The sequence below is a fragment of the Phoenix dactylifera genome, chromosome 1 (genome assembly GCF_051530095.1).
Source record: "Phoenix dactylifera cultivar Ajwa chromosome 1, Ajwa_hap1_PhDact_Kaust_v1.1, whole genome shotgun sequence".
NCBI lineage: Eukaryota > Viridiplantae > Streptophyta > Magnoliopsida > Arecales > Arecaceae > Phoenix > Phoenix dactylifera.
This window is the reverse complement of record NC_143190.1, coordinates 74827653-74837742: the sequence shown is the minus strand read 5'-3', so window position 1 is coordinate 74837742 and position 10090 is coordinate 74827653. Positions and strand designations below refer to the sequence as shown.

At 41.3% G+C, this 10090-nt stretch overlaps 1 pseudogene across 1 annotated transcript; it reads right to left on the bottom strand.

The window, feature by feature from the left end:
- Nucleotides 1-2019: 2019 nt before the first annotated feature.
- Nucleotides 2020-10090, bottom strand: LOC120108902 (V-type proton ATPase subunit c''2-like; annotated as a pseudogene). The gene is made up of 4 exons (XR_016398340.1): nt 9712-10090; nt 9524-9600; nt 2498-2668; nt 2020-2389 (listed from the first exon to the last, which is right to left on the bottom strand). The product of XR_016398340.1 is annotated as a V-type proton ATPase subunit c''2-like (transcript).

The window sequence follows — 10090 nt, the reverse complement described above, 5'->3', positions numbered from 1 at the left end:
GTCGTATGCCGACCTTGGTGGACTCGGTGCGTCTTGCGGGCCGGAGGGTCAGCGACCTGTTGGATCCAGACGAGGGCGGTTGGAGGGAGGGGCTGGTACGTGAGGTGTTTGGGGCGCAGCTGGCTGCGACGATTTTGGGTCTTCCGGTGCCTTCTCAGGGGGAGTCAGACAGGTTGGTATGGGTGCCGTCGGGCCGATCACAGGTGCGAGCGAGGGATCTATACGCCCTCTTCAGCAGAGAGTCACCTAGACGGATGGAGGGAGGCTGGATTTGGAGGATGCGGATTCATCCACGGGTGGCGCTATTCATCTGGAAGGTGGCCTGGGGCTGCCTTCCCACCAGGAGTGTGCTAGTCAGGCGGAGCATGAGGGTTCCTCAGGAGTGTGTGGTGTGTCCGGACATGGAGGAGACCATTCAGCATGTGCTTTTGCAGTGCCCCAGGGCTCGAGAGATATGGAGGTCTTCGCCAGCGCCTGTTCCTCACTCCGTAGGGACGACACAGGATTTCATACAGTTACTGCGGGCTTCGGTTCGGAGCCCTAGGTTGGTGGAGGAGGGCATTATTAGGGCATACCTGGCCTACCATATCTAGTTGGACCGGAATGCCCGTTTGTTCGAGGGCAGGAGGCTCTCGGCGAGGATAGTGGCAGAGAGAGCTGTGCTTCAGGCTGGGGAGGTTTTCTCTTGCTTTGGCGAGTCTTCACTTGGGATGACTAGGGACATCTGGGATACCCGCAGTGCTGTTTTAGCGCCTAGGTTTGCCATTGTGTCTTGGGTACCCCCACCCCCTGGTTATCTTAAAGTGAATTTTGATGGTAGTGTGGCGACGGACGGGAGGTCGGGAGGGGCTGGATTTGTTATCCGGGACCATTTTGGGAGTATGGTGGCAGCAGGAGGCTGGGGCACGACGGGGCTCACGGTCGTTGGGGCAGAGTTGTGGGCTGCTTGGGCGGGCATGTCCTATGCGCGGCGGGTGCTTGGGGCTAGCCGGCTGTACCTTGAGGGGGATTCCTCCATTGTCATAGATTGGATCCGGGGTGCTGATAGGTATGGAGACGGACATCCGCTCATTCGGAAGACCCGCAGACTGGCGAGGGAGATGGACGAGTTTCAGGCCGTGCACATTTTCCGGGAGGCGAACAGGGCTGCTGACTGGGTCGCCTCCCATGTTGCACGACATTCTGGGGAGCTCCACTGGACGTCCACAGTGGAGTTACCGCCACATTTGTATTTTTTACTTTCTTCTGATTTGGCAGGATGTACTCACGTTAGAGCTATATGAATTGCCGTTTTAACCAAAAAAAAAAAAAAAAAAAAAAAAAAAAAAGCCAGCCAATTTTATAAGAGCTAGTGACTGATACCAAATAGGACCTTCAGCTCCTTTTCCCGATATATGTATGTATGCATGAAAATCAAGGCTTCCACGGGCTACAAGAATTAGAAAAATGACATGACAAGATACAACCAGGATTTGAGCAAAGATGATACAACTAAAAATACAACAAAGGACCCTTGCAGATTTACCATGGGTGAATATTTGTGGTCGGTAAGTGCTCCAACACCCTGGTTGCCTATGGAACGAGCCTGTTGTAGGTTGGCGAGTTGGCTTCATCGCCCGCTCCGCAGGAAGCAGATGCAGCAGGACTCCTTAATCAATCACAAGCAAAACATCAATCGGCTTTTATCACCTAAACCATTTGCAGCCTTACGCCATGAAACTGGTGGCCTGCTCGCCAGAATAACCAGATGCAAGAACGAGCAGCAGCACAGGGCCAATAATTCCTTTTAGCTCAAGGATCCAATCAGAAATGCGTCAGCTGAAGAAACCCCATGGATCAATAGACACAACAGCATCCAAACATCAGAACCAATCTCTCTCTGAGACCAGGAGGGGCTAATCCCCAATCTGCCATCCCAACATCCGAGTTATTAAGAATGCTAGTCATTGTCCAAACCATAAGTAATGGATGGATAGCTCAAGGGAATTCATTCGGCAACAACTGAGATCCTTAAAGCAATGGCAGGATCAAAAATAAAATTTCCGCAAGATGCTCCTTAAGAAGCACCAAATGAAATATTACATAATCATGATTATGACATAATGGTCATGCTAATTCTGCTAATTCTAGCCTTGGGAAGATTGAGACAAAGTATGCATGCCACACCTTTCCAGTGAAATGAAGAGTCAAGGCGTCTGTTTCTGATGACAGCAGGTTCATGCCATCTTTGCAGGCCATGTTGCTTGAGATGACATGATTATTCCCACGATGACTCCAAACAATCCAAGTGCGCTGCCAAAAATTTCAATCACAAAAAATCTTTACAAAGAGTGATGAGTTCTGAGCATCAGATAGTGCACAGCTGCTTCCAATAATTCCCACACAAAGCCTGTTGTCAAAGACACCCTCAATTTTTTGATTTAAAATGAATTACAACTTTTTCTTTCATCAGGAAAATCCCTTGAATAAATATTGAAAAACTCGAATGATAACATACCCACAAACTAGATTTGCAAAGCCCACAATGATCCCAGAAGCAAAGATTGCATAGCTAGCTCTAAGAGACTCTGGAGCGTACATTTTAGATTCCGGCACACTTTCTAATTTAGTTTGTAGGATGATTGCAACAATAACACCATATATTGCAACAGCCTCACAAAAAATAACACTGCAAAACAAGAAATTTCAACATAATCTTCAAGAAGTGTTAAATATAAGTGCAATTTAAATCATTCTCAGCAATGACAAATAGACAAAGTTCATATACGCAACATCATCATCATCACATAAATATTTTTTCCTAAAAAAAAAAGCATCCATGTGCATCTGCATCATTACCTACACAGATCATTGTTTGAATATACAAGTCACAGTTCAGAGCCAACAATTTGATTAAAACACCAAATAACTTATGTTCTGCATTAAACATTATCTGGCATACAAAGAATTAAAACAAATACTGAAATACAAGTTCACTGGAGAAGTAAACAGAAACAAATGATTTATTCTTAACGGCAATAAACGCGCACATGAAACATCACTTACACATAGTAATTGAAGACTTTCAATTTGATTTGACTAAAACATCAATCCTTTTTATGTTTTACATTAAACTTTATCTGATAAAATCATGAAGACACCTTAGATTAATTCTGTTAATGATAGAGAAATTAATTTTACATCAGGGGAGAGAACAAATATATGAGTGTTCTTAAAATCTTGCAATTTAAGATTATCAGTAGTGACACCATATAGACACCCTTCCTTTAGGGGCTGTTTGGATACTTGCATAAATAACCCTAAGAATGATCCGTGTATGGCAGACTCTTAGAACAGAATATCCTTGGGAGAGACATTTAAATTATTTAAGGAAATCATTGATCTTAGAATCCTAAAAAAGTTGGAATATTATGAATCACCTTTTCAAGAATAGTGCAGAATCCCTCCTTTTTTGGGATTGTGCGCAATCTCAAAGCTCCCTGTTTGTGCTGATTTCTCCTCTCTTGTTGCTTCATCTCTTTTCAGCTTTCAGCTGAATTAGCAACTCATCAGGGACAATGATGTATTCAGGCATCCGAACAGGCCCTCATTGTCTAAGATCCAAGATGAACTTGGAAAGAGCATTTAGATGGGTGTGAGCATGAGCATGCTGAAGAAGCTAAATTCTTCCTTCAATCATTCACGTACAGTGAGTTAAATATACATTTTTGGAATAGCATGTTGCGAAAGGTAAGGGTGGATAATGTAAACACCTCAGCCTTCAGCACCCAGTTTTTAGGTGCTTTATCAAAGAAAACTTTAAGATAATTTTTGAAGTAGTGATGATTGACCATTCAACTATCTTTTTTCAGCTCAAGCAGAGCTTACATATTCGAAGGCATATAAGATATTCAATTTTTTTCTTTTTCTGTCTACAGGAATGGTCAACACTATACAAACAGATCACCTCATAACTCTTACAATAATTAACTTCCTGCCAGAAAACTTATCATTCTTTTAAGCAACAAAAGTGCACACTTTCATGCCACTAAATATAATTAGTCTAATGAATCAAAAACAAGGTTCTAGGTTCTCTAAAGTATAACATAACTTGCAATGCGTGCAAGGGTAGCATTCTGAAAAGACATAAGAGGTAGTCAAACGCTCCTTTTACAGTAAGGAGTTTGAGGATCCTAGTGTTATTTTGATGCTTACAAATCCATTGAGGCCATATGGAAGTGCTAATGCTATTAACTCAATTAATCCAGTACATATGTGAGTAAGGAAGAAATATTCGATACATCATTGATAAATGACACACCCCCGATACATTCACGATACATTAAGAATATATGGTCAAAACCACTATCAAGAATTGATAACGAGATATAATTTGTAATAGAGAATGGTAGAAAGCTCAAAAATCCATTTTGGCAAAGTTTCACGTTAAAAATACCTAAAAGGGCAATTCGGTAATTTCAACTATTAAGGGTATGAAACTCTATTGTGCCATGCATCGTAATTTACTTGGAATATCATATTGTTGTTTCAATGTGCATAACTAACCTTCAAAGTACAGAAAAACATGGTTAGAGTTGACCCCAATTAGTTTGGAGTCGACCCCGATACATTTGGCATGCCTTGGAACGAAGTGGCACGCCTTTGGAACACTTGGCACAGAGTAGGAGTCGACCCTAGAAGAGATGGAGTCGACCCTGACACGTTTTAGAAATATTCTGGCACATTCTAGCACTTATGGCACGGATGAACAGTACTTGGGTCGACCCAAGTGAAAGTTGAGTCGACCCCATCTTCAAGCCTCAAGAAAACAAGTCTCTGGAATCCCTGAGAGGGTCGACCCCAATGGAACTTGAGTCGACCCAACCTTGAGTCGACCTTAACTGAACTTGAGTCGACCCCAAAAAGAGTTGAGTCGACCCAGTGAAAAACGGCTGAAATATAAGGTTCTGTGTTTCCTGAGAGGGCTGACCCCAATGTAGCATTAGTCGACCCCAGTGAAAGTTGGATCGACCCCAGTGAAAGTTGAGTCGACCCCAAGTCTGATGAACAGTGGTTTGAGTCGACCCCAGGAAAGTTTGGATCGACCCAAGCACGGGCAGAAGCATAACGGTTAGTTGTGCAGAAGTGCTTTTTGGACTTCCAACGGCTATAAACGGCTAGTTTCTTCAATCCAACGGTTAGGAAGATCTATTTAGAGGTTGGAGAAGTATTTAAGAGGGAGTATTCATCAGAGGAAGTAAGCTTTTGAAAATACATCAAGCGCATTCAAGAGAAAACCCTAGCAAGGCAAGCTTCATTCAATTGCTTCATTCAAAGAGCCAAAAGGAAGTGGTTGAGCAGATTTCAAGAGACATTAAGAGCTCCACCAATCCTTGAAGAGTGAAGCAATCTTGACAAAGAAGAGAAGAGCCTTATTAAAGGGATAACTATATTCTAAACTCTTCTTTATAGCTCATAATTATTTTATTTGCTCATTTAGGAGCTTTAGTTCCTTGTTCTTTATTCAACATTGCAGGTTGTTGGCAAGCCCGTAAAACCAACGGTGTAGGTTGTTGGTGAGCCCGTAAAACCAACGGTGTAGGTTGTTGGTGAGCCCGTAAAACCAACGTAGGTTGTTGGTAAGCCCGTAAAACCAACGTAGGTTGTTGGTGAACCCGTAAAACCAATTGTGAAGGTTCGTTGGTGAGCCCGTAAAACTAACATAGGTTTTTGGTGATCCCGGAAAACCAAAGTGTAAAGATTTTTGGATTGTGAGCCCGGAAAACAATCCAACTGTAATCCGAGGAATTATAGTGAATTCCCAAGGAAAGGCTTGGGGAGTGGACGTAGGTGCTTGAGGTGTACCGAACCACTATACATTGTCTTGTTTGTGTTGTGCTTGTTCTTGTATTTATTCTTGCTTTATATATGATTCTTGCTCTAGGGTAAGTTCACACAAGTAACTTAAGAAAGCTTCCACCGCTCTTAACAAGAAAACTTTTAAAGCACCAAATATTTAGAAAAACCCAATTCACCCCCCCTCTTGGGTTGTCACCTTGGGCAACAGAGTTTGTGGCTCATTCACATAGGATGCTGAAATTTTCCAAAGCATTGCATTTTGGCTGAAATTCCTCAGGTGTACTCAAACACTTTGTTTTCTAAAACATGGTGAATGTAGCTGCATTGTAGATGCGGCCCCTTTGATTGCAGCATGTTGCCTATGTACGGCTATGATATGCAGTCATATCATATATGTATGCAATAGCATATGCAATTTGCTCAGTGTTGTCCAACTGCATGGACACACAGCATTTGGGGGCCACATATGCAGCCACTCTTATATGGGCCCCTAAAATGAAGCAGGTCCAAGCTGATGGTTAGGTTTGATGTGGGTCTTAGTTGGGTTTGATATAGATAATAATAATGTCAATATGCCTATTATGTTATAAATATTACTATTGGGAATTAAATATTCAGTAGTAATCACTAATTTTAGTTGTTAATGTAACTAATAATACTAACAATTTATCCAAAATAATATTACAGTCATTTTGCTGATTTTGTTGCATTTACTGAATTTTATGGTTTTTAAATAGTTGCAATTATGTGGCCTGCATAGCGTGTATGCATTATGCAATCCCTTGACTGCCTGCATACTTAACCATCTTTTAAAACACCATCGCTTATGCTAAATAGACACACCAGGTCAGGCAAGTGAGGTAGACCATGTACATTGGCGGCATGGTGGCCTTTGAGGTGACACCAAAAAATCCACAGTAAAAGGGACATGGTAGTGATCTGCTTAAGCATTTGAATGTGTGTTAGCATTAGCTAGCCATATTACAAGGCAAGGTTATCTTGATCATGGTTGCCATTCTGACAAGCAAATGTGGCAATAATAAGAAGAGCTAAGAATTTGTATGTCATGATGTTGACAAGGAGAAACAATCAGCATTAATTGAAGATTCCTTCCAAGGTATTGCTTGGCAATGATGAAATGATAATTTGGAGAATTCAGAGTAATTTTGAGATGCAAAGTGAGAAATGCTTGAAAGAAAAATTATGCTGAGCTGCACTTTTACTTTGTGTCTGCTCGAAGCAATGGATACATGAAAACAAAAAAGAAAAAACAAGCAACCCATCATTTTATTTTGTCTTTAACCTTAACTCTATATATTTCATTTTTTTGTGAGAGTGCTTCTGCAAAATGTATGACACATAATTGATAAAATCAGGACTACCCAAAAATTGATTTAGAAAATGCTTCCTATGAGGATCTGACCATAGCATCAACATCTTTTGTGCTATGCAAGACATGACTGACCTCATAGTCACTCAATTCTTACCCCCTATGACTAGTGACGGAAATAAGTTCTTCTCGGCACACCATCAGCTCCAGTCTTAGCCACAAAATCATCCCCAAAGATATTATAATTTGAAGTCACACAAGATTTCTGTATTATATACAGGAAAGTGTTCCCCCTAAACTTCCTGTGTTTTGTTGTAGTGGTCAAGTTTGAATCCTCCATAACCCTGTCTTTGGGAACTTCCTACAGTTTGACATGTGAAGTATGCCTGTTGGACAATTCTTTAACGTAACTCATGTTATGGTATATGGAGTCCTAATACCAAAAGGACCTCATATAGAAATTGAAATCTAACCCAAGCTAAAAGCTTAAGCTGTTAGGTTTTGCGCTCCATCATCTATACCAAACTTTCTCTCTTGTATTACTTATTCCATATGTGCCTAAGCTACTTAAATCGTTAAGTTTTCGACCCAATCACCTTTATATTTCCTTCATCCACATATTATTTATTTCATTTGGCACTAAACCTCACACATGACCCTCAACAATCTTCACCTTCACGTGTAAGCCAAGTTCAGCTCCCCTTTGAGTATAATCCACTACTCTCCGACCAAATCTTGTGCCCATTTACTCTTTTGATTGCACCACATGTTGCTGCTGTAACCCAAGAGCTACACTATCCAAGAGCTAGCTTCACTATAGCAAGTTGTGGCTCTAGTCCAAGAGCCAAGCTTTGCCACATGTTTCCAGGAGTTTTAAGATCTTGCACGAACCATGCTTGAGCCTGCACTTTAACCCAGCATGCCTTACTCAATGAAGTCCACTTACCGCAACCATCCGCCGTACCTAGGCTACCACGATTTCACTCTAAGAACTTGCGTGTTACCATTCTCCATAAGAGTCGGCAATTCTAGCACCTTTACAACTTGGAGAGTCCAGGATTTTCAACCATCATCTTTGATATCGCTTGTTGGGGGACCGAGAGTCTTGATACCAAAGGAGTTAATAAATGCATGTGTGTGAATTGAAACCCAACTTAACCTAAAAGCTTAAATCATTAAGTTTTGGATCAAATCATTTTTATCAATCCTTCTTCCTCACATTATTTATTCCATGTGGGACAAAACCTCATGTGTGGCCCCTCAACTACTCTAGCTTATCATCTAGCGCTTCTAGTAAAAGCAAAACCATGAAACTGACATCATTTATTCTGAAAAATGATGCGACATACTCAAGATATAGTATGGGACGTAACGGATCTAGGGCAGAAGTTGTCTAGCCTCTGACGACAGGCTGATAGAACCAAAAGGCATTCATGATGTTTTTCAGCTCAACAGGCAATAACAAATTTAGGGTGCTTTTTTTTCTTTCTCAGCTATAATCAACTTCTCAAATTCCAAAGTTTGGACTTTTATGAATGAAGACACTTTGTGGCACTTCAACTTTCAAGCTTTAGCTTTTTATGTGCTCAAACCACTGCTGACTGTAGTTACCAAATATCTACAATTGAAGAAGCATCGCTTGCTACACTTAATCTGGTAACACTCAAATCCCTAACATTTCATGGTTTCACTGGCACATGGGGACCATATGTAAGTCAAACAAACCTTTTGAAGAAAAGTTTTTTTTAAAATCTAAATTTCATTTATGCTATGATATTGCCCATTCCTTGAAACAGTTTCACAAACCTTAACAGATCAATAAGGCGAATGCTAATAACAACCTTATGGAACAGTGCAATTGGACTGCTAGAGTCATATTTGGGTCAATCAGCAACTCTCGCATAAATGGAACTACAAAGACAGTAAGAATAAAGATAATCATCTATTCGTATCATAGCACCTTTTAAAGAAGGCATCCAAAAAAAAAAAAAAGCAATTTGAAAACAAAAAAAATAGCCAGCAAGGACAAACTTCTTTCAATGACTTTCCATTGCACCACATTCTCAACTATTCATCAAAATCAGCTTACATCATACTCATAATGACAGACAGCACAGACCACATACCACTATACTTAACTGTAACAGTCAAAATCCAAAATTGGCAATGATTTTTATTGAAGGAAAAAAATCTTCGAGTTCAAAGAACATTTACCTGTGTTCAGATTATTTCCAAGCAGAATGCAGGTGGAAATACAGTAAAAATATCCAAGTAAATATTTTTCTAATCTTTGTAAAAGATTATTTTTTAATAATAAGAAGAAAGAGGAGGAGGAGGAGGAGGAGAAATGCATACCTGATGCGATTCTTGCAGGTGATCCTAGGAGCCTTGATCGCCGCACCAATCAAGCTGCTTCCCGTTATATATTCCCCTAAGAACAAAGGTAATGATAGGAGATAAAGATACTTTCCAATATTGGAAAAAGAAAACAACAATCGAATTAAGCGAAAACGAAGCGCCCGCGGAGGGCGCAGATGATCTCACCAGGCCGCCCCAAGGACGGAGACGCCGATGGAGACGGCTATGCCGACTGCCGAGAAAGTATACGGGGAGATATGCACCAATGCCCGCGACCAGGAGCTCGATCCCGCCATCTTCTTGGATTCGCTCTCCTTTTCCCCCTCTCTTCTCCGAATCAAAAGGGTGGTAGAACGACGAGATTTCTCTCCCGCAAGAACTGATCTCGGTCGAATTGCGAGAAAACGGAACCGAGAGTAGGGTTTCCCGATGGGATTATAACGGGGAGATTAGGGTTTCGATGGCAGGTGGAGTCCGTGGGAATCGACGATAGGACAGAGGACAAGAGGGACCTCGGGGCGGGAGGGATCCCAACGAGGGACGATGAATGAATGCTTCCATAAA